The sequence below is a fragment of the Rana temporaria genome, chromosome 5, assembly GCF_905171775.1.
Source record: "Rana temporaria chromosome 5, aRanTem1.1, whole genome shotgun sequence".
Lineage (NCBI taxonomy): Eukaryota > Metazoa > Chordata > Amphibia > Anura > Ranidae > Rana > Rana temporaria.
Window position 1 is genome coordinate 245,780,005 of NC_053493.1, and position 26,246 is coordinate 245,806,250.

Below are 26,246 nucleotides of genomic sequence, written 5' to 3' on the forward strand. Positions count from 1 at the left end.
CATGCTACCACTAATTAAGCCCCGCCAAGCAGACTTCATTAATCAAACTACCAAATTCTGTCTAACCCACAATTACATTCTACCATCAAGTACAAGGCACTGTTATGGGAGCTAACTTTGCACCCTCATACGCTAACCTTGCTATGGGTTTCTGGGAAAACCACCACATTTATACCAATAACCCATATGCAGCCAACATCGTCTTCTTTGGGCGTTATATCGACGATATTATTATCATCTGGGATGGCTCCCAAGACTTCATCCAACCCTTTGTTGAATATTGCAATAACAATAAGGGCCCTTTCACACGGGACAGATCAGTAATGGTCCGCCGTCGTGTGTCTGTAAGCTCAGCGGAAATCGCTCCGTAAATCCCCGCTGAGCCGGCGGCTGACAGGGCGGTCCCCGCACACTGTGCAGGGACCGCCCCTGTCTTTCCAATGGGGGATCGGATGAACATGGACCGTGTGTCCGTGTTCATCCGATCCGCAGACGGAAGAAAAAATAGGGTTTTCTTCCGTCCGCAAAATCGAATCTTTGCGGAGGCGGTTGATTACGGGTGTCAGCGGATGTTTATCCGCTGACACCCGCAATCACCAATCTATGTCCCTTTTTCATCTGCAAACGGATGGATGAAAAAGCGGACATATGGTCCGCACATGTGAAAGGGGCCTAACTATGGTCTGTCCTTTACATCTATTTCAAACCCCTCCACCATGGCCTTCCTGGATCTCGAACTGGGACACGATGAACATACTATCTGTGCCAAAAATTACATGAAACCGACGGCAGGCAACTCCTATTTACATTACAAAAGTTGCCACCTACCGAAATGGATCAACAATATCCCCAAGGGCCAATTCTGTCGCCTACGACAAAATTGTACAAAAGATTCTGATTATATAGAACTTAGCCAAAACCTTAAAAAGAAATTTATCAAAAACAGTACCCCGAGAACTTGATCGAGGAAGCCTTCAACTTTTATCTACATGGAAAACCATCAAAAACAAACAAAATTACAGATGACTGCTCCACTATGTTTATTACTACCTTTCATCACAAACACAAAAACATGGAAGGAATATTCTCCAAACACTGGAATATTTTACTCCAGCACCCCCACCTAAAATCTATTCTTCCAGCCTGTCCAAAAATCATTTATAGGAGAACCCCGAACCTAAAAAATAAAATTGCTCCCAGCAAACTAAAATCTACTCCCAACCCACCCGTCATACCCAGTCTTATACCCCTGGTGGGTATGTATCAATGTCGGAAACCTCAGTGCAAGACCTGTCGCTTCGTCCAACATGGACAAAAAACATTTAGCACAAAAGGCAAAACTTATCCTCTTAAAGAATTTTACAATTGCTCTTCCGATTTCGTGGTATATGGACTGAGCTGCCCCTGTGGTCTTATGTGCGTAGGCCAAACCATACGACCTTTGAGACAAAGGTTCGAACATAGGAGGAACATAGAGGGTGGCACAGTGTACCTAAACACTTTACCACTACACATCAAAAATCCACCTCAGGACTTCAGGTATGGGTCATAGAACAAATAAACAAATCTTTTCCAGCAGCAGAAAGATTTAAAAAACTGTGCACCCGAGAAACCTACTGGATTTACAGTTTAGATACACTCTCGCCTGGAGGCATCAACGAGAGTATAGAAATCTCCACAATTCTATAATTATATTTTTATAATTATATATTTTTACATATTATATATATTTTTAATATAATTCATAATATCCTTTATTATTACTATAATCTTTTACATTATCTGTCTTATATTTATATATATGTTTTAGTAAATCTTATTCTTCCCTTAAATATAAATCAATTTGGCTTCTTATGCCTTTCCCCTCTTCCCTCCCCCTCCCACTCCCCTTTTCCCCTTTTAATAATACTCCCCCCCCTTTTTTTCAAAACAGCCACCCCCCCTCACCAAAAAAAACCCTTTATGTTTTCAGCTGATTTTATAATTTTATAAATTTGTAATTTCAGGTGTCTAATACCAAAAGGCTCGTTTATAGCCTGGGGGTTGGCGGGAGTAAGTATAGTTTCCCCCCTTCCCCTCCCTTTCTTCCCTCCTCCCTCTCCCCCTCCCCCTATCCCCTTATTTTTTTCCCCCTTCCCCCCCTTTTTTCTCCTTCTTTCCCCCCTCCCCCCAATGAGTGTATATACGTGCGTGTATATATATATATATATATATATATATATATATATGCATGGATGTGCATACCTGTGCTCAATTGCACACGATACTCTTGTTGTTGCTACCATATAATATAGTGGGCTGGATTCAGAAAGCACTTACGCCGACGTATCTTCTGATACGCCGCGTAAGTGCACTGATGCGCCGTCTTATCTATGCGCCTGATTCTTGAAATAAGATACGCCTGAATTTTGGTTCCATCCGACCGACGTAAGTCTCCTACGCCGTCGTATCTTGGGCGCATATTTACGCTGGCCGCAAGGGGCGCTTCCATTGATTTACACGTCGAATATGCAAATGACCGAGATACGCCGATTCACGAACGTACTTGCGCCCGTCACTGTAATCTACGCCGTTTACGTAAGGCGTACGTCCGGCGTAAAGTTAAGCCTCATAAAGCAGGGGTAAGTCATGTTAGGGTATGGACCAGGGAACAGCCGTCATATTTTACGTTGTTTACATAAGTCGTACGTGAATGGGGCTGGGCGTAGGTTACGTTCCCATCGTAGGCATTGGGCCGTCGTATCTTAGGGAGTATATGCGACGTGATTCTGAGCATGCGCGCGCATGTGCCGTTCGTTCGGCCCTTTATTTACATGGGATCATGGTTAATTTTAATGTATCACGCCCACTACCTTCCTACTTTGAATTAGGCGGGCTTACGCCGGCCAATTTATGTTACGCTGGCGCAACGTAGGGAGCGAGTGCTTTGTGAATACTGCTCTTGCCTCTCAGAGTTACGTTGGCGTAGCGCATATGAGATGCGCTACGCCGCTCTAAAGATGCGCCGCTCTACGTGAATCCGGGCCAGTGTGTTTATTATATATCATATGTATATATACTGTATATACCTTTTATTATCATTTCCACTTAATTTACTCTGTTCTTATACTTATTGTTCATACTTGTATGTTACATATTGTATTTACAATTTAGGATGTATGTATATATATATTTTATGTCATTTTTACACATGTATTTGCCCATCTGTTTTGTTTATCCTTAAAATATGGCTTATATAAATGCCTTTACATCCACATTACCTCCTATGTGCACCCCCCCCCCCCCTATTAGTTCAATTACACTCAGTTAATCTAATGTCCACTCATTTAGTTAATACCCCCCGCGTGTGGCGGCCCCTCCCCCATCTCCGTTATCCTCCTTGTTACCCTTAAATCGTAATATCGTAATCTACTAGCCGCCTGTCACACACCTGCCATTTACCAGCCACCTGTAATATACTCTATTAGCCGGTCCCCATCATACTATTTTATTTCATTTAATTTATTTAATTTACTTTGTTTGTTCCCTTTCTCCTCCCCTTGGTTGCTTCAATCCCCCTTTTGCAATTCTGATTTTTGCACATCCAATACCTTTTACTGTGCGAGCCAACCCCGCCCCCCCCCACTCCCGCTAGCCCCTTCCTTCTCGAACAGCATCACTCCTCCCTCCTCCCACTCCCCGTTCGTCCCGCCCTGTCTCCTCCCCACCTCGGCCACGTAAATCTAGCTCCACTTTCCCCACCCAACAGCTTGAGAAAGGAGTGCGGCAGCCGCGTCATACGCTGCCTGACCACTCAGAAACGCGTCGTATACCCGGTGACGTCATCATCCTCCGCCTGCTGTCCACCAGCGTTCCAAGCCTCGGTTTGAGGATCTCCTATTGCAGCCGGCTTTTCTTCACCAGCGATGGAAAGTTAACCTCACCACACAAGGCTCCAGCAAGACCAGGAAGAGAGCGACGGCCGGATGACACCCTTCCCTCCCTGGGAACTTTTTTACATGCCTACCTGTCACTTCTAAAATGTGAGTGACCATTACCTGTGCTTATATTAAAATTGTGTTTTAAACTACTACACTCAGAGGCGCCTCTTCCCTTGTTGTTTTGTATACAGAGAAACTTGATGCCAGACATAATAAAAATAGATTTGGGGATTACATACACATTCAAGGAACTAGGATGACCATCAGGCCGCCACTGCTAACCTTTCCTCCTGGAAAAGGGAGCTGCCTGGCTGTCATGCCGATCCTCTGGCTTTGAGCCTTTCTCTTGCACTGACCCAGAACAAGTACACAGATTAGGAGATCTGCTTTCATTGGCTCCATGCTTGTTCTGGGTCACAGCCAGGTAATCAGCATTTTCAGAAGCTGGTGAGCAATGACAAGCTGTGTATTTCTCTCATATTTATTTATTTATTTATTTATAAAAATGCTTATTGGGAGCGCAGTCATTACCCGAAGGCCTCGATGCGCTCATAGAACCGACATATACAGGTACAAAAACAAATCTCTTATTACTGTACGATAATAATGTAAAACCATATAATAAACATTTAAAAAAACTGAAGTACTAATATCTTACCCTAATTAGGGCCATACACTTGAGAAAATAAAAAAGTTTTTAAAAACTTCCTAAATTTTAATAAATCCTTCTCACATCTTATGTATAGAGGTAGAGAATTCCAGAATATCGAACCCTGCGCATCCAGTGTCCTCCCCCCACATCTAGTTCTTCTAAACCTGGGGACAGTCAAATTAGCCTGATTAGCAGATCTCAACACTCTGTTGGGAACGTAACAGGTACATTTTTCTTGTAGATACCCTGGGCCTATCTTATGGATAGCTTTGTGGACGATACAACCCACTTTGAACAAAACCCGTTCAGCAACTGGTAGCCAATGCAGGGCTTTCAGAGACGGTGTAATATGGTCCCGACGACCCACACCAGTTAATAACCTAGCTGCGGCATTTTGGATCAGCTGAAGCTTATGCAGAAGGGTTTTTGGACACCCCATATATAGCACATCACAGTAGTCCAGCCGACTACCAATAAAAGCATTAATCATGTGTCCACCTCGTCAATAAAATGCAGTGTAGAACGCAGAAGTTTCAGTTGGTAATAGCCTAAGCTCACCACCTGATTCACCTGCGATTTTAATGACAATTTGGAATCCAAAATGATTCCCAAGTCCCGAACCTGGGTAGCCGGGGTAGGGGATGGCATAAACGAAACCGGCCAAGAAGGAAAATCATTCAGACTGGTTTTGCTCTGATTGCTAATAACAATACATACCGTTTTTGAGCCATTAAGCTTTAAATAATTGGCTCCCATCCAGGACTTTATCTCCTCCAGGCAGGATGCCAGATCCACCTGTACTTCCTCCTTTTTAGGCAGCTTAAAATAAATCTGCGTATCGTCTGCATAAACATGAAAGCTAAGATTATGGCGCCGAATAATATACAGCAGCGGCCTTATGTAGATATTAAATAATATCGGCGATAACGCCGAACCCTGAGGAACCCCGCAGGACAAGGAACTGTTAGATGAATAATACGTCCCTAGTCTTACCCTCTGAGTCCTACTCTGCAGGAATGAGGCCATCCATGTCAATGCCATGTCCTCAAACCCGGCCACAGACACCAGCCTTTCCAAAAGTCTGGCTTGATCTATAGTGTCAAATGCAGCCGACAAATCCAGCAGTGTTAACGCTGAAGCCTCATCGCTGTCCATGGCCCATAGGCAGTCATCCTTAACTTTGATCAGAGCCGTCTCTGTGCCTCTACCAGGACGGAATCCAGACTGATATTCAGCAAAAATATCATTGGACTCCAGGTGTGGCTGAAGTTGCCACACAGCAGCTCTCTCCATTATTTTAGCTAAAAAAAGCAAGGTCGAAATTGGTCGATTATTGCTTAACTCAGACCGTAACACGTTAGCCTTCTTCAATAAGGGAATTATAACCGCCTGCTTCAAAATACTTGGCACCGTTCCAATAGCAAAAGACATATTAATAATGTCTGCTATAAACAGTGCCAGGCTAACAGCAGAGTCTTACACCAGCTGCACAATGCAGGGGTCAAGCGCTGAAGACGAAGCTCTGAGTGACTTAAGAATAGTCAATATCTTTACACTCGTTACCGCCAAAAAACAGGTAAAACGTACCCCTTTGTATACAGGAGAACTTTCTGTATAACAAGAATCAGGTATATTCTTTCTTATGTCTATAATTTTTTGCTTAAAATACTCTGCTAACTTCTCACTTAATTCCGGAGAGAATTCTTCCTTGATGTCTAAACAGATTGGATTTGCAAGAGTATTGGCCACTTTAAATAATTCTGCGGCATTATTTTCCGCCAACCTAATGTTCTCTGTTAGGTATGTTTTTTTTAGCTTTTATTATTTCAGCTTTATATTTTTTCAAAGCCGATCTGTATGCCTCTCTAGTAAAGGAATTAGGGTCTTTCCCCCATATTTTGATTAAACCAGAGCGGGTTATTTGTTGGGGATCTTATATTTTGACTCGGAGTTTTTTTGGGGCCAGAAGATCTAGAGTTTTCATTATTGCTGAATTAAATACTTCTATTTTATCCTCAATAGTATGTATTTTTTTAAATACCCTAATATCTGAATTCTCTAGAAATATTCTAGAGAAAACATCTGCGGACACTTTCGAATAATTGCGTGTAAGAAATGGTTTAACAACTCTATTAGGTATATGAGGGTTTTTTTTTTGTACATTACCCACTATTTTAAAACCTATAAAAAAATGGTCACTCCAAGCCATCTCTAGCGGTGGATCAGTCCTGGTTACACAGCCATTATGCAATATCCAATCCAATGTGTGCCCAGCCCTATGGGTGGATTTACTTACTTCCTCTGTATAGCCCAGGCTATTAGCATAATGAAGAAGTTGCTGAACTTCTGTATTACGAATATCATCAGCCCACATATTAAAGTCTCCCACAACTAAAGACTTGGGAAACTGCAACATTGAGGCCGATAACAATTCTGTAATATCCTTTAAGACAGTCAAATTCATACTTGGAGGATTATAAATGATAGTGAGGCCAACAGTCTCTTCCGGACTTTTCTTCCATCTTAAAGCTAAGCTTTCTAATGAAGCATAGATTTAGTATTAAACTGTGAGGATGGAAATATTGGCTCCGCCATTCCCGACTTTTTAAAAGGTACAGACGCTGTCATTGTGATCTGAGAGAAGATGTCCCTCAACCACACTGTTTCTGCTGTCCAGACTTACTGTACACAAAGGGGAGCCATTCTTCTGCATCTCCGGGATACATATTGGCCTAAATTAAAGAAACAATTTGTTATTGTCAAGTTATTTTTGGATATGATTTATAGCAGAAAGTAAAAAAAATATTGTTTTGTATATTGTGTAAATGTAATTGTATATTGTGACCAAAATTGTCGTTCTTATTATGTTTATAGTCCAAAAAAAAAAAAACACAGATGTGATCAAATACCACCAAAAGAAAGCTCTATTTGTGGGGGGGGGGAAACATCAATTTTATTTGGGTACAGCGTCACACGACCAAATCCACCCTAAATCTAGAATTGCTACACTTCTCTCTTCTGCCACTAGGTGACCGGGTGTCTGGTGACATTAGATAAGACAAAGGCAAAGCAAGGACAGATTAGGAGTATATGGGGTATCTCAACCAATGGGTAGGGGTTTTCTTAAATCACGTGGCTGCTTGGATAATCTATTTGGGTGGAGTCAGGTGATCACTGTTCTGTGCCACCTGGACGGCTGTCTGGGTGGACACATGTTGTACTGCAATGGTTACTAGGGTGGAATTTGGGCCTATCCCGGGCACATCTGGCTGCTAGGCTGTCTTAGAGCCTATCCAGAAGCAATAGAGCAGTGTAGGGTTGGGACGGTTCTGCCGGCCGGAGAACCTGTGGTGGTAGAGGGGAAGCTGTGGCCACTAAGGGACCAGCCCCCCTATTACCAGGGACCACAGTGAGTAGCTAAAGCAAGTACCAGTGCAGTATTCTCACCAACCGGGGATGGTGAAGAATTGGGAAACTTCAGCAGGTGTCAAGCCAGAGCCCAGCCAGCGCAGGTGACGCTTGCAGAGCAGCCTTAGGCCTCGTACACACGGACGGATTGACGGCTGAAAACAGTCCGTCGGACTGTTTTCAGTGGACATGTCCGCCCGGAGATTTCTGTCTGATGGTTGTACACACCATCAGACAGAAATCCGTGCGTAAACAATACGCGGAGACATGGCCGTGCCGTCGCCGCGACGATGACGCGGCGACGTGGGCGGCCCTGGAAGTTCAAAGCTTCCACGCATGCGTCAAATCACTTTGACGCATGCGAGGGATGGCGGCCGATCGGACATGTCCGGTGAGTCTGTACAGATGACCGAACATGTCCGACGGACATGGTTCCAGCGGACATGTTTCTTAGCATGCTAAGAAACATTTGTCCGCTGGAAACTGTCCGATCCACCGGACAATTGTCCGGTCGGCCCTACACACGACCGAACATGTCTGCTGAAACTGGTCCGTCGGACCAGTTTCAGCAGACATGTTCGGTCGTGTGTACGGGGCCTTACGTGTCAAGCCAGGGACCAAGCAGGCCATTGGGGTGAAGCTTGAGAAGTATCTGGAGTGCCAAGCTAGGGACCTAGCAGAGAAGTGGGGGTGACGCTTGAGGAAGATACTTGTGAAGATTGGAAGAGCTCAAGGCATTTGGTGTTAGTAAATCAGCAAGTCTAGAGAGAGAGACTAGGAGCTCAGTTGGTTGAGAACCTACAAGTGGTGACTGTAGAAAAGGAAAGGAGTTTGTTATGTGGAGCTGCGGTGGCTCAACGCGATTGGCACTGCGCTGACAAGCCATTCACCTCTGCAGCTAGGGGTTCGGATCCCGGTCTCGGCTACATGTGAATTGAGTTTGGTGGTCTCAGCCCGGCTCCCGGTGGGTGTGCTATGTGAGGTAAGCCTGCGCTTAGTACGCCCACCCCCCTCCCACAAAAACCACCACACTTACACGCACTCGAAATTGGGTTAACATCACGCACTTTGACCACGCGGTCTCTAAAAAGAGAGGCGAAGGACTAACGGGGCTGGTTGAGCGGGCTAATCCTCTCACTCCCTTATAGGGAGTCCCTCTGCCCCGTTGGGCTTCAAAGCGGAGCAGGTAGGGCGGGCTGTGTGGGAGGACCCCCTCACACACCTGCCATTGCCACCCGGGGCATGGAGAAAGGTGGCAGATTGCCTCTGGGGGAGGCCTGCCTACTCCCAACTCCTGCAGTCCGGCTCCTCTCTCGAGTACACGCACAAAATACACTTTAATTAAAAAAAAAAAAAGGAGTTTGTTACAACTTGTGTTAGGAACTATTTTAAGACTGTTGTCATAGGAGACAGCATTCCTACACATGAAGATGTGGTGTCTTGCTGGATGCCTTTCCCTGTATGGCTGTCTACTAGGGGTGCGCATCTTCACTGGTCTCACGATTCGATTTGATTATCTGGTAAGCGATTCGATTCGATTCGATTCCGCGATGCATCACGATTATCGACGAGCTCCCACTTCCGATTGGGCCGCCTTGGCGTCCCTTCCTCCCTGCGATTTTCTGGGACACATCACAGGTCCCAGAAGGTTGCCCGGCTATGCAGGACAGCGCATTGAGACATGCGCACCCGGCTGTGAAGCTGCAATCTGTCACGGCCAGGTGCCTACAGTAGTATTTACAGTGCCGTGGACAGGCGGGGGAGAGAATAGAGGGTTCGGGTGGCCATGTCGCTGGATTGTGGGACAGGGGAGTGTCTTTTTGCGCACACTTGTGGAATGGCGACAAACTACGGTACCTAAAAATTTCCATAGGCGACGCTTTAAAAAGAAACGGTTAACAGGTTAGGGTTACAGAGGAGGTCTAGTGCTAGAATTATTTATCTCGCTCTGACGATCGCGGCGATACCTCATATGTGTGATTTGAACACCGTTTACATATGCAGGTGCGGCATGAGTATGTGTTTTCTTTGCTGCGCGAGCTTGCGGGGACAGGGGTGCTTTAAAAAAAAGAAAAATTATATTTATTTTTCTTTTTTTTCTTTTATATTGTGCTTAAAAAAAAATGTTTGCTCACTTTTATTGCTGTCACAAGGAATGTAAACATCCCTTCTGACAGTAATAGGTGGTGACAGGTACTCTTTATGGAGGGATCGGGGGTCTGAAAGACCCCAAATCCCTCCTTTGCACTTGAAAGTATTCAGATCGCCGAAAACTGCGATTCTGAATACTGTAATTTTTTTTAAAAACTGGCGCCATTGGCAGCCAAGTAAAGCGGAAGTGAGGTTGTGACGTCGCTTCCGTGTTTACATTTAGACTGGAACGAAGCCGATGCTTCGTTCCAGTCTGTCTCTAGCCGCTGGAGGTAGCGGATCGGGTCTCCCGGTGGGACGGTATGTCCGGTCAGAGCGGTCAGAGCGGCGGGTGGGGGGGATGTCCCCTCCCGCTTCTCCGGGATAACAACCGAGCAGTTTTTAGCCGCATCAGTTGTTATCACTGGAAAGTCGACCGCCCACTCTAAAAATGGTACCGGGATGATGCCTGCAGCTGCGGGCATCATCCCGGTAATCGATTTTCGGGGTCGCATGCATCCGAATCACATCGGGGACACCCGAATCGCGCTGCAACGATGCAGCGATTAATTTCGGTACCCCTACTGTCTGCTTGTAGAAGTGTCAGATCTGCTAATTAATATTGCAACTACCTAAGAGTGTCCTGGCCCTAACCCTCTCTCCCAAAGTTCTGTTCAAGAGAAATAAAATCGCTTTGCATTCAAGAAGTGTCTGGCGCCCATGAATCTATCTTGCATTACACCCACTATGCCTTACAACCCACTCTATATGGAAGCATGCCAGCAGCTCTTGGTTCTGGAGGTTCTCATTAGACTAAAGGAGGCCTGGGACCTTGCTACAATTGAAGCACAATGTAGAAATAAATATGTGATTTTACATTTTCACCATAGATATGCTTTAATTTCCTTGTACAGAAACATTCAGTTATACGTGAAAACTTATATTAAAGCTAAACACCAGGAAAATAGCTATGGGATAAATACAGTATATGAGCATATTTGACCTGTCAAATTGATTTGTATTTCTGTACATCCAGTCCGGAGCGTTACACAGCTATGCCATAAAACACAGCCTTGCCTGGCAGGGGAGGGTACTTACAGATTTTCCTCAGATCCTCACCCTGTGATTGAACAATAAATAGAGAATCAGCACATAGATGAGCTCTTCACTCTGTTACTCTGCTTTCTCCTCCTGTCTGCATTGCTGTACAGCAGTGGTCTTAAAGTACCGGCCCGCGGACCAGTTATAAATGGCCTGCAGGCAGGGTGGAAGTGGGGGGAGCAAAGAGTAAAAAAAAAAAACAAAAAAAAAATTTTTTTTTTCTTTTTTTTTTTTTTGTGAGCTGGTGCTATCTGCTGGTGAGCCGTTGGTATTACAAGTTATTACCACCAGATGTGAGCTGGCGCCATCTGGTGGTGGCCGTTGGTATTACAAGTTAAGCATTACAAGTTAAACAGCAATTCTAATGTCATTTTACACTATTTTCACTGCCATCTTCTTCCCTCTAATTAGAACCCCCAAACATTATATATATTTTTTATCCTAACACCCTAGAGAATAAAATGGCGATCGTTGCAATACTTTCTGTTACGCCGTATTTGCGCAGCGGTCTTACAAGCGCACTTTTTTGGGAAAAAATTACACTTTTTTTTAATTAAAAAATAAGACAACAGTAAAGTTATCCCCATTTTTTTTAATATTATGAAAGATAATGTTACGCCGAGTAAATTCATACCCAACATGTCACGCTTCAAAATTGCGTCCGCTTGTGGAATGCCGACAAACTTTTTTACCCTTTAAAATCTTCATAGGTGACGTTTAAAAAATCTACAGGTTGCATGTTTTAAGTTACAGAGGAGGTCTAGTGCTAGAATTATTGCTCTCGCTCTACCAATCGCAGCGATACCTCACATGTGTGGTTTGAACACTGTTTACATATGCGGGCACTGCTCGCGTATGTGTTCGCTTCTGCGCGCAAGCCCGTTGGGACGGGGTGCGTTTTCTGGCTCCTAACTTTTTTAGCTGGCTCCTAGATTCCAAGCAAATTTGTCAAACCCTGCCTTACACCAGTGCTGGTGGTAATAATGCGCTCACTGACACCAGTACTGTTGTTTTTAAAGTTTGAAAGTTTGCATGCGGCCCCCCATGGCATATGAAAACTTGTCTTGTGGCCCTCAGGTAATTTGAGTTTGAGACCCCTGCTGTACAGGGACTGCATGTAGAGCATAACAAGTCACATGGGTTCTTACAATGCCATATTTTATTAAAGGCTTTTATATGACAGGGGCAGCGCAGCATGGTATACCCCATATCCCCCCCCCCCCCCCAAAAAAAAAACAAAAAATGACTGTGTAAATAAATAAATACATCCAAACCAGAATGAGGGAAAAATTTGTTTGCATCCCCTTTATTGGGTTTTGTAAATATTAATAATAACTTTATTCAATTTTAAATTAAAACTTACAAAAAGAAACAAACAAGTTCAAGCAATAATATCAAAATGTACGAAATAATAAGCTGCGCAAAAACAGTGAATGGATCCTAATAGGCTTGGTACTAGAGTGCAATCATTAACAACACAATTCCATGTCTGAATGCATGCAAAATCCAATATAAATCAAAAAATGCTTCAATCCTTCAAGTTGAATTGACAGTTACTGCACAATAGAGTCCAAGGAAATCCCAATGGATATTGTAAAGGTAATTGTTCTGAACAAATTGTGGGCTAGATTCAGATAGGTGAGCGGATCTTTAGATCCGCGTAACCTATCTGATTTACGTTACGCCGCCGCAAGTTTTTGAGGCAAGTACTTTATTCAGAAAGCACTTGCCTGTAAACTTGCGGCGGCGTATCGTAAATCCCCCGGCGGAATTCAAATTCCGCGGGTAGGGGGCGTGTAAAATTTAAATCAGGCGCGTCCCAGCGCCGAATGAACTGTGCATGCGCCGTACCCTTTGCACTCCTCTCCTGTACATAGTGCCCACTGTTAGACCCTCCACATTCCTCTCCCTCACCTGCACATACTTCCCACTTATATACTGTCCATACTCCTCCCCTATGTCGCTTACCCACAAAAACAGTTTTTAAAATTATACTGAATATCCTCAATGTTACCAGCTCTAGAATGGACACACTTTTGTTAGTTCAACTAAAGGAAATCTCAGTTCTCATATTTGTTCTGCCCCAACATCGGGGATCTTAGCTACTCTAAATATAGCACTTATATAAAAAAGTGTCCCTGAAAATATTTTTTAAATGTTGGCAACTGTGCACTTAGGCACTGCCCAAGGGCCACTGGGTCAGTAGGGGCCCCATGAGAGGCTCCTGTGATATTAAAGTGGTAGTGAACTTTCCTGACATTACTACTTTTTAGAGGCCCTGGGGTAGGTTATGCCACAACGTACAAGTATGCACAGCATATTAGCACATTAGAGCAGGGATTGACAAATCCCGGGCGCCAGGTCGCCATGGCGACTAGAAATAGTGTCCTGGCGACTTGGCTTGGAAGGTGGGCAAAAAAAAACAAACATTTTTTTTTTTTTTTTGTGTGAGCTGGCACCATCTGGTGGTGGCCGTTGGTATTACAAGTTAAGCATTACAAGTTAAACAGCAATTCTAATGTAATTTTTCACTATTTTCACTGCCATCTTTTTCCCTCTAATTAGAACCCCCAAACATTATATATATTTTTTATCCTAACACCCTAGAGAATAAAATGGCGATCGTTACAATACTTTCTGTCACGCCGTATTTACGCAGCGGTCTTACAAGCGCACTTTTTTGGGAAAAAAATACACTTTTTTTAATTAAAAAATAAGACAACAGTAAAGTTATCCCCATTTTTTTTTTATATTATGAAAGATAATGTTACGCCGAGTAAATTCATACCCAACATGTCACGCTTCAAAATTGCGTTTGAACACCGTTTACATATGCGGGCGCTGCTCACGTATGTGTTCGTATCTGCGCGCAAGCTCGTCGGGACGGGGTGCGTTTTCTGGCTCCTAACTTTTTTAGCTGGCTCCTAGATTCCAAGCAAATTTGTCAACCCCTGCAGTACATATTAAAGATCATTCTGTCTCCAGACATTATGACCTACATCATAAACGCAACCCTGCTAATACATTGTTTTTGGGAAGCGATAGGTATAGTCCACATTGGAGGGGCGGTTCAATAGTCAGAGAAATATCTCGAATGGAAATGTCTTGGATCCATAGGGTCCGTTGTTATACCCCATATGGTCTGAACATTGACATAGATGTCAACGCTTTCATAGATAACACCAGATCTGAGCTCCCTGAGACTTGCTAGTGTCTAATGCACCTGGGCGAGGACCTTACATATCCAAATATGTCGAAGTGGGTCTTATAGAGGAGACCTATAGAGACTATTTATATTTAAGAATCTAGATGGGGGGTGGTCATTTACACCTAAAGGGTTGGTACCTTTACATATGGGGATAATAGGCCCAATCCTTTCCAAGCAACAAGATTATTCCCAACAAATAGAATTTTTCTTTTTCTTTTTTTCTTCATTTCTGTGTAGTTGATTATTTCACTCCACAGAAACACATTCATATATTCATTACTTTTAATTTTTAGTTTTGAGGATAGGAGTTCTTCTGAGTCCGTAATGTTGTCAGTGATCTTGACATTTGGTGTAATGCCGATGCTGACCACTGGGGACGTATCAAATAAATAATAAAAATAATTTTTTTTCTTCCTCTGACATATTGCAGACACAATAAAAGAGTTGCTTGCAAATGTTGTCTTGTCCAACTCCATTAGTATGGATTTTCCTTTTTCATTATAATAGTACATTTTTTTATGTAATAATTATTTATTATATAACATCTTTATTGCATTCATAATATCTAGTTGGGGGCTCTGTGCTTTAGGTGTGTGCCCCTGGGATAACATCAGACCGGCGTGCATATAGCATGGTACATCCAGCCATTCAAACAATGAGAATTGCTTTTAACGTAAGCATTTGGAGGTTTGAATGCATAGTTTATTTAATCCACATAAATTCATATGAATCTTTTATTTGCTTTTTTAGCCTGGATGGGCAGTCACCCTCACACAAAATGGCTGCACATGTTGCAGTCATCCTTTAGTGTAGAATGAGCTGAAATTCCACTGTCTTTATTTTCTGTGTGTTGAGGCTAATCCCCTTAGAGAATAAAGTGGGAGGGATGCAAGCCAAGATGGGCTAATTCAGCTGGTTCTGTGTAGTATGGGCAGATGCCCTTATTGAATATGGCAACCTGTGTGGTGGGGACACTGGGAGCTCAGATCAGGTCGGTCCTACCACATTGAAGATACAAATAGTAGTGAGTCAGCACGCCGCTTGTGCCCCTGGACGAAGTCAGGTTTGACGAAAAGGCGTAGGGAGGAGCCATAGGTGTGCGCACAGGGTGTGCCAGGTGTGCCTGGGCACACCCTAATCATCCTGTGTGGTGCAGATTGCACCAAAATATACGGCGTTAAATGTGCACTAATGCACAGAAAAATACAGCATTAAATAGCACATAACACACTGAAATATACAACGTTAAACATGCAGTAATGCACAGAAATATACTGCCTTAAACATGCAGTAACGCACAGAAATATACTGCGTTCAACATGCAGCACAGAAATAGACCCCTGATATTTCACCAAAGTCCCTAATGTGGCTCCTAAAATAATAACATATAATAAAAATAAAAACTTCTGACACTGTCCACTGCTCTGCTGACACCATCAGTATACTGTATATGCACATGCAGACACATGCAAATATGTTTGAGCTTTGGGGTGCACACCCTAATGCAATAGGCTGCGCACGCCTATGGGAGGAGCAGCTTGCTGACATCACCACGATTACCACGTAAGGTCCCAGAAGGAACGGGCTGTGTAAGCCGGCCGGCTTATTATTATTTCACACGCGAATATATCTTCTACACTGTAAGTGTAATTTTAATCTTTTTAATAAAACTTTGTAACTGGGTTACGCTATGATGGCTCATCTTTTCCCCATTTGGTTTTGAATACATGAGATCTTATGAGAGAGGCTGAGGACGGAGGCTTTGCTGGAATGAAGATATCTAATCCGGTTACAAAGAGACCCAGGCTGGGGTATAGGCCATTTGCTAACAGAGATCTCTAGTTGGGATCTTTATTTTTGTAAAGCGGCAGTTGATTGGAAGGTGGAGGATTTCTTTCCTATCACACAGCACTGTTCCTGGGTGTCCTGTGGTGTGATGTCACTATTTGCTCAGCTTATTATTTCTTATAGGTTTTCAATTTGTGTGTGTCTCAAATTTAAAGTTGCAGCATCACTATTTATATTATTATATTATTTTGTACAAGGTACAGTTCATTCACAAGAACATTCAACTAACAGCGCAGTAATACACCCTTGTTTCAATAATATGAAACTGTTTATTAAGGATGGGCTCAGGCGTGTTCACAACTCCACGTGCCCACGCCCGCCAGGAAGCTGATCACAGGTAGTGAGTGAGACATTTCCCGATCTGTGCAGCCGCTCATTTTTGGGCAACAAACTTCATGCATTTTTATAAGCCACGTTTTGCATGTGATGTGATGAGAAACACGTGTTTTTCCACAATTTCCATGCGATTCCGCCCGCGATTCAAAAATACAATGTGAGAATGTGGCCTAAGGCCTTGTACACACGACCGAACATGTCTGCTGAAACTGGTCCGGTGTGTACAACCATCAGACCGAAATCTCCCAGCGGACATGTCCGATGAAAACGGTCCAGCGGACCGTTTTCATCGGACTGTCCGCTGGTGTGTACGAGGCCTTAGACTACAGCTGACTAAATTTACCCCTACCAACCACACCGCTACAGACAGTATCCACCCACAAAGTGCATGACATCACCCCATAAAGTTTGACTGTGACAAAGAAAACAAGAAACTCGGGAAGGTTGAGCGGGGAAAGCAATCTGGTGGTCAGATGAAGCAGTAGGAAGATTCTGAGGTAACTGCTGACCGCAGTTATTGGACAGCTGTTTTCCCTCCAAAACATGACTCACCAATCCAATGGTCAGCTAAATATCCACTCAGCTTGGTGATAGCCGAATAATCTGCCCAGCGACAGCACTCCTATGCAGCAACTCCAAACAGCCTGGTACCCGAATGAAGAAAGAACCGGAAAGCAGAGCAGGAATTTCATCAAAACTAAACATGTAATCAGTGAATGACCAATAGAAGAAAAGAAAGAAAAAAAAAAGGTGACAGAGGCAATAATTACATGGGGCCACTTCCCTATTTTTTCTGTGGCCCTAAGACTTCAAGAAGCTGCTTCACTGGCAGGATTACAGGTATTTGAGAAGCTTTGCAGGGGACTAAAAGAAAACTGTTAGGCTGCTTTCACACAGAGCGGTAAAGCGTTGCTTGTTTTAGTGGCGCTTTACCGCTGTTTAAGCAGTGCTTTTCAAGCGCTACCGGGGGGGGTTTTTAACCCCAAAGAAGGGGTTAAAAACTCCCGCGATGCAGCGTTTAATAAGTGCCTTTCAGACGCTTTGGAATCGCTGCCAATTCATTGCAACGAACAGGGATGCTACATCACTCACAAACCACCCCAAAGATGCTGCTTGCAGGACTTTTGCTAACGTCCCGCAAGTGCACCGTCCCAGTGTGAAAGCACTCATTGCAGAGAATGGGAGGCAGTTTTCAGGCCCTTTACAGGTGCTATTTGTAGTGCTAAAATGCCTGAGTGTGAAAGGGGTCTAAGTGCAGATACATGAAGGGGGGGGGGGGGGGACTTTGTGGGACTTTAAATGAAACTTATGTAAATACGTCTCCATCCCTGATTCAGTAGTAACAAAGAAGAAATTAATGGGACTTTATGAGGTATGTGCAGCAACAGAAAAGTAGTCAGTGTAAAAATACAATGTTTATTGCTTAGTAATAATCACATAACATGTTAGAGAAAAATACATTCATGGGTTTGTGTCCATATTGATAACATGTAACCAACATTGTATGTAGAACTGGCAACAACAGCAAATTGAGACATTGTATAATAAAAATATGACCGCTGCATCAAGATAATACATTGTAGGATAAATAAATAACAGACATACTAGATGACACAGACCACCTCAGGAGCAGAATATAACGATAAAATCTGTATATATAAAACTGGTTGAACCATCATATGAAGATGAGATGCATCAAACAAGCCCTACGTGTTTCATGGATTTATTCCACTCTTCAGGGGAAAATGCATTAAATATCTGTGAAAAAACACAAAAAGAATTTATTTATTTTTAAATATTATTGTATAAAATAATCTAGAAAGGGTGGCTGACCAAAAAAAGAAGAATGGTAACCAAAGGGAGAAGTTTGCTCCTCCCCCTTGGGTACTTACATATGAGCTAAAATATGAAGTGGTGAGATTGCAACAAGAGTGCCGCTCAAGGTGTCTGTCACTGGAGATGAGGTACTGGGACCCAAGGAGTGGAACAGGAGCATAAATCAAACCTTCACAGGAAAGGAATGTTCAGAGGTGATGTGTGTAGGCCCTAATACTATCATTAAAAGAAAAAGATTTCCACTCACTTTTTAATGTTCACATCACCCGCTTCCTCACCGACCACAATAACAGCATTGGGCAAATTATTTAAATTAACTTGTTTTCAAGGCTTTCTTTAGCTCTTCCTGTCCCCCCCCCCCCTGCGGCGATGTATGCAATTTCCTGCGGCACACTGGCTCCTGGGAGATGTGTGTCATAATTCCCAGGAGTCAGTGTGCATCGCCGCCTCTACGCCTTTTATGTTCGTTGCCATAACAACAGGATGGGCCCTTCCTTTGCCGCCGCCTGTTGTGATGCCTACCAGACACACTGTCTGTGCTTCGCCCTTCGTACAGTGCGCATGCGCGAGATCAGGGGGTGCATGCTGGGTAGCCAAGTCCTGCATTTGGCGGCTATGGATGCCAAATGCTGGACTTGGGGAGCGTGCCCACAAGGTAACCCCCCAGGAGAGCGCTTCTCCTAGGGGGTTATCTGATGTGGGGAGGAGCTATCAGCGATGCTGGGGAACCCCAGAAGACGTGTTCGGCCACTCAAAACAAACTGCACAGTGGAGTAGGGTTGCCACCTTTTCTTCAAGTCAAACATGAACCTTTACCGGCGCACTGCAATTTTTTTTTATAGTATAAACTATACATACGGTATATTTTGCAATTAAATAACATTTCTACTCATATGAAGTTGATAACAAGAGACCCCCTTTATACATGAATCCACAGAGTCCCCATTAACTTCTGAACTCACAGAGTTTCCTTTCACTGCAAGGGGGGACTCTGATGTAAATGAGAACTCTGGGGACTCTAACATAAGGGATGCTCTGGGAACCCTGATTGAAGGGGGAACACTGAGAACTGATGTATGGAGAAGACTCTGAAGTAAGCGGAAACACTGTGGCCTCTGGTGTAAAGGATAACACTGATGTAAGGGGTGCTCTGGTAACCCTGATTTGCCTTAGTGTACTCACTCAGAGGCAGAAGAGAGAAGGGGGAGACTTCAGTTACAGACAGGGATGGATGTTGAGCTGAGAGGGGTAGGGGTGGGGGGAAGAGGTGCAGATCGAGCCCCCTCTTCTCTCCCATCTGTGTTTTAGGGGGGGGGGGTTGTTAGTGCTGGCTTTGGGCAGAGTGAAAGAGCACTCTAATGCAAAAAGCACTAAAACTGCATAGGTGTGAATCCAGCCTAAAGCCCCATACACACGGTCAGACTTTTTGACAACAAACTTCAAAATGAGCATGTTGTAAAAAAAAATCTGACCGTGTGTGCGCTCCATCAGACAAACTTTTTCGGTTTTCATCGGACAAAAGTTTGCTCTGAGAACGGACAAACTTTCCAGTAACAAAAGTCCTATGGTGCAAAGTCCTGCCGTGTGTACAGAAATCCATCGGACTTAAGTCCAAAGTACAAGCACTCATGCTCAGAACCAATGCAAAAGATACAGAAGTTGACCAAGGGTGGCAGTAAAGAGCTGAAAAACCACGTGATTTTGGGAACGTTTGCTGAAAAAGTCCTGCCGTGTGTATGCATACCAAGTTCACGGCCAACACCCTTCGAACAAAAATCTACGGAAAAGTTTGTTTGAAGTCCGATCATGTGTATTAGGCTTAGGAGTTTCAATTTGTATGAAATCAGGCAGGCCCTTGCACTACATGGTTTGGCTGAGACAGCACCTGGCTCTTGCTACTTACTGTCAAATAGGGATGAGCTCCGGCGCGTTCGCACACTCCACGTGCAGAGCCCGCCAGGGAATCGGCACTGCGCTAATCACAGGCAGGGGGACATTGTCCCGATTCGTGGTTGCAGACATCGGGAAATATCTCACTGCCTGTGAATAGCGTAGCGCCGTACTGACTTCCTGGCAGGCTCTGCATGTGGAGTGTGCGAACACGCCGGAGCTCATCCCTACCGTCAATCACAGCCAGTGAGCCGATGAGGAGAGAGCAGGGCACAGGGTGTACTATGGATGCATAGAGTGGGGCTCAGGAGCGAGCATGCACCCGTGCCCCCCGAGCAAGCGGTTTGCGATGGGGATCACTGGCTAAAAAGGAGGAGCCAGGAGCGCCAGCGGGGTAGCCAAAAAGAGGAGGATCAGGGTTGCTCTGTGCAAAACCACTGCACAAAGCAGGTAAGTATAACATGTTTGTTATTTATTTTTATTTTTTTTAAATGAACCTTGAGCCTTGGTTTACACCAGGTGTGGCCAACCAGTGGCCCGGGGGCCACATGTGGCCCACGGAGCCCTCTGATGTGGCCCACGACCTCCTGCTCTGGAATGGCGGGTTGACAAGCAAAGATCGCAGGTTGCCGACCCGCCATACCACAGCATCAGTGTTGTGATAGGAAGCTGGTGGTAGAGGAAGAAAGCGGCTGCGGAGCAGAGCCCCATAAGCCGATGCTTCCTCTAGAGTGCCGTCTTTTGCCACAGACGGAGTCTATGGCAAAGTTCAGCTAACTCGCAGGATAGACATAGCTGCACCTGCGGTGTGGGTAAACCGCAACACATCAGTGTGAAAGCAGTCTTAGGCCCTTTTCACTCGATCAGCCCGATCAAATGGGACCCTCAATTCACCTCTACAGAGCGACAGATGTCTGTTTACGCCCGCATACCTCCAATCCGAAAAACATTTGTCCCCTTCCATCTGGACGGATCGGAAGGCCTATAGAGTAGCCGTGACTTGTCATCCGTCCGATCTGCTCATTGTGGCCCGCGACTGGTTACCAAGTTGCTTAAATGGCCCCCCGCTCTTCAAAAGGTTGGGCACCCCTGGTTTACACTGATGCAATTCGGATAACGCACAAGATTTGCTGCGTTTCCCTACACCGCACGGCATAGCAATCGCACAGCATCCATGAGATCTGCTGCACATGTCAATGTTAGATTAACAACCCTCCCCCCCCCCCCTAAAACAGATTGCGCTATTTGTAGCGCCGCTATACTGTCGTATTTACCGCGATATTCGGGCGCTAGCGGTGAGGTTTTAACCCCCGCTAGCGGCCGAAAAAGGGTTAATACCGGTATTACCGCGGTTTCCCATTGATTTCAATGGGAAGGCGCGGTATAGGAGCGGTGAACACACCGCTCCTATACCGCAGTAAAGATGCGGCTAGCAGGACTTTTGGAGCGCTCTTGCTAGCGCACCGCTTCAGTGTGAAAGCCTTCGGGGCTTTCACATTGAACACTACAGGGCATGATTTTTCATGCGGTATAGCAGCGCTATTTTTAGCGCTGTACCGCATGAAAAACGCCTCAATGTGAAAGGGGCCTTATGCCGCGTACACACCATCACTTTATGTGATGAAAAAAAATGACGTTTTTAAAAACGTCACTTTAATTGACTGTGTGTGGGGGAAAACGTTGTTTTATGTCTTGTAAAAAACGACCAAAAAAAATTGAAGCATGCTTCAATTTTATGTGTCGTTTTTCAAAAGTGCACTTTTTACTTCACAGAAATTGACCGTGTGTAGCAAAAAACGTTGTTTTCTAAGACGTTTTTTCATCCACGCATGCCCAGAAGCTACTTATGAAGCGAGCTTCAATGGAAAAACGTGGTGGAACGTAACCTCACTTTGCAAGAACATTGTGAGAAAACGATGGTGTGTAGGCAACTTCGTCTTTGAAAATTGAAGTTTCAAAAACGTCATTTTTCACTTCACAGAAAGTGTCGTTTTTTTCCATCACATAAAGTGATGGTGTGTACGCGGCATTAGGTGCGGGTGGAAAAAAGGGTCCTGCATCATTCTGGTGCGGATGGCTCAAATTGCAGCGCACAAACATCGCATGTGATGTGCACAGGAATGCAGTGTGATCACATGCGATTTCTGTAACTCACAAGTGTGAACTCAAGCTGACTGTCACTTTAAAAATAGGTAAGTACTTTTTTTTTACACTGTTTAGGCGGCATAGATAGCAGGAGGGAACATTTGTAAGAATAGTTGGGACTGGTTCAGACCAGATACGCTTGCAAATGCATTCCCAACACACAGCATTAAAAAACACTGTTCACGCCAGCATGCTGTATTACATTGCACTTGTGCCGCACTGAAAAAAAAGGTACAGCAAGCACTACTTGTTTCAGCACAACACACACAAGCACATTAATCCAACACACCGCAACAAAAAACGTATTGTTAGGGTGGAATTCTACTTTAAAGGAAGGAAGGCAGGTTGGGCAACTACCCTTTTTTTCTTCAGTTTTTTTGTAAATCAGCTGAAAGAAACAAAGGTGGTGCAATGTGTTTTTTGCATGTTTTAGATTCCTGCTCTCAGCTCTCATCCTACATCCTTGTCTTGAGTTCCTGTACAGCAGACAGGAGAGTGGGTTGCAGCGCAGCTCATGTCCACTAGGGGGCGCGTAGACTACATCAAGTCCAGACTGCAGGCTGCTGCTGCCTGTCACAAAGTTTTCACTCCCTTGCCGAGTTACTTTTCATGCCATGACAGCAATCTACACATTACACAAGCCTGCTTACAAGGAAGCTGCAAGCCAGCAGTTGAATAATAAGGTGTATGTACTTAGATATGCATGCATGACTTTGGGTGGCCATGCTCACCAAGCTATGTGACATTTGTGTAAAACATTGACTTATTATTTCTCATGTCCTCCATGATGATGCAGAGAACAGGAATCACCCTTGAGCGTCGGCAGGCAGGAGGGATGAAGGTGTGGCCTTGGTGTAGAAATGAAGTCGTACTTCCATGTGTGTGCCCTGTTCTCTCTGCCCTCCCCCAAACCTGCAACGTGTACACCTAGCAGCAGCAGCAAAGGATGCTAAGCTTGGGGGAGGATGGGAGGAGGAGAGGAGAGCTTGTGCAGTCAGCAGCCATTCATCAGCCCTTCCTAAGACAGGCCAAACAGGTGTTCATCTCATGTGACAGTTTACCCAGGGGGAGGGGGGAGGGGATCTGCCAGCCACTGCACAATGTGGAGGGCTGCAGAATGGTACCCTGCCTGGGAACAGGGATGTGCAGGGGGCTAAAAACAATCCAAGCTGAAACTCCTTTAAAAGGCATGTATGTACAAGCTGGGAGATGACGGCCATACTTTGCCTTAGGATGCTTAGTGCACAGGCTCAGAAAAGCTTGGGAGAGGATGTGTGATGTGCTGCCACGCCAGCGCTAGAACAGGGCTCCTTTGTAGTAACTATCAGTGATCCTTTTTTTTTTTAAGGGCTTATTCACACATTCGTCTAACAGACATCCCTATGAAAAGTGATCAGTGGGGGGGGGGGGGGTCGCTTTTCAGAGGGCAATTAAGCCTCAAAAAAAATCACACCAACCACACAGTTACAGGGCGGTCGTGCCTTGGCCCCATTCGCGTAAATGGGTACTGTTCGGCGATAGAAGTGGCATGACATTTCATTTTTGTGGCAGCCATAAACAGCGTTAGCCGCTTTTGTTTATAATGGAGATACCTTACTGACCATTTACAATGTAAAAAACGTTTCTAAACATAAACCGGGCATGTAAACACGGCACAACGGACATTGTGCCGCGTTTACACAAAAACATTCAGCCATGAACAGCTGAATGCTTTTGTTCAGGGGGCGGTAAAACCACCCGCATTTACTTCCTCTTGGCCACTTGCATGAAAGAGCCCTAATCCTGCGTACACACGATCAGTCAATCCGATGAGAACGGACCGATGGACTGTTTTCATCGGTTAACCGATGAAGCTGACTGATGGTCCGTCGCGCCTACACACCATCGGTTAAAAAAACGATCGTATCAGAAAGCAGTCACGTAAAACACACGACGTGCTGAAAAAAACGAAGTTCAATGCTTCCAAGCATGCGTCCACTTGATTCTGAGCATGCGTGGATTTTTAACCGATGGTCGTGCCTACTAACGATCGTTTTTTTTTCCATAGGTTGGGAATCCATCGGTTACATTTAAAACAAGTTGGCTTTTTTTTAACCAATGGTTAAATAACCGATGGCGGCCACACACGATCAGTTTTGACCGATGAAAACGGTCCATCAGATCATTCTCATCGGTTTAACCGATCGTGTGTACGCGGCATAAGGCCTCATGTACACTGCTGCTGATAAATGGACATTTAGGAGAAGTTGGGCGTTTTTTTTTTCAGCAGCCCCGGAACTCTCCTCGTAGTTATCTTATCTGTCCATGTACAAGTTTGTAGTCATTTAGAGGCAGCTGAGTTTAGTGGCATTATTTTTTAAACCAAAAAAATACGCTCAGGATGGAAGTTTATTGGCATTTGAAACGGCAAATGCTTGTAACAAGCGGCTAAACGCGGTAACACGCAGTAATGTCGCGTACACACCGTCGGAATTTCCGATGGACTTTTTTCTGTCAGTGTTTAGAAATAGAACATGTTTTATTCTTTTCCGATGAAAAAAAAAAACGATAGGAAATTCCGATCGTCTGTGTGCAACTCCGACGAAGAAGAAACCCATGCATGCTCAGAATCAAGTCGACGCATGATCAGGAAGCATTGAACTTCATTTTTCTCGGCTTGTCGTAGTGTTTTACGTCACCGCGTTTTGGACGGTCGGAATTTGGTCTGACAGTGTGTATGCAAGACAGCTTGAACGGAATTCCGACAAAAAATTCCATCGGATTTTAGGCCATCGGAAATTCCGAACGTGTGTACGGGGCATTAGCCGTGTTTTGTTTATAGGTGTTTTCAATGGAGATACCTTTCTGACCATTTACAATGTAAAAAATGCTTCTAAACATAAACGGGGCACAACGGACATTTTTAAACGTTGGTTACTAGCTGTCAAGTTCTATCGTTCAGGAGAGGTTTTTAAAACGTCCCGTGCACATGAAGCCTTAAGCCTCGTACACACGATCGGGATCGGATTTTCTGTCGGGAATTGCGTGATGGCAGGATGTTGTCGGATAATCCGACCGTTTGTACGATCCATCGGACAATTGTCAGATTTTCCGCCAACAAATGTTGGAAAGCATGCTTTGAAATTTTCATTTATTCTATTCCATCCATCCATTCACTCACTGCGCAGTGCCGCTGAGGCTGCAGAGAAATACATTGAAGAATCTGTGTCCTCAATTCCTTTTTTTTATGGCAGGCTAAAATACGCCGTGGCTGGATGGGGCTGAACAGTAGACTGAGTGGTACACGCTTTTAGGCCTGGTTAACACCTATGCATTTTTTGTGCGTTTTAATTATGCAGAAACACACTACAGTCCATTTAACATGGTTTCCTATGTATGTAGATCACATCTATGAATTTTGTGCAAAGGGACAGGGACTTTGTATCTGGTTTTTGGTTCCATAGACTTCAAAGGAACAAAAGCGTGTATTAGGGTTGCCACCTTTTTTTCAAGTCAAACACGAAAACATTAGCGGCGTACTTCAATTTTTTTTTTTATAGTATAAACTAGGGTTGTCCCGATACCGATACCAGTATGCATAGAGGCAGGGCCGGATTAAACGTGGGGCTGATGGAGCTGCAGCTCCAGGCCCCCATCATAATATAGGCCCAAACTTAATTCTCTCACCAGGGCCCGGCGGCCGGCCGACGACCGCTATATAATAAATCCACACATCCAGGCAGCTGCAGTGCCATTGGATGGCACTGATAGGTGGCACTGGCATTGATTGAAT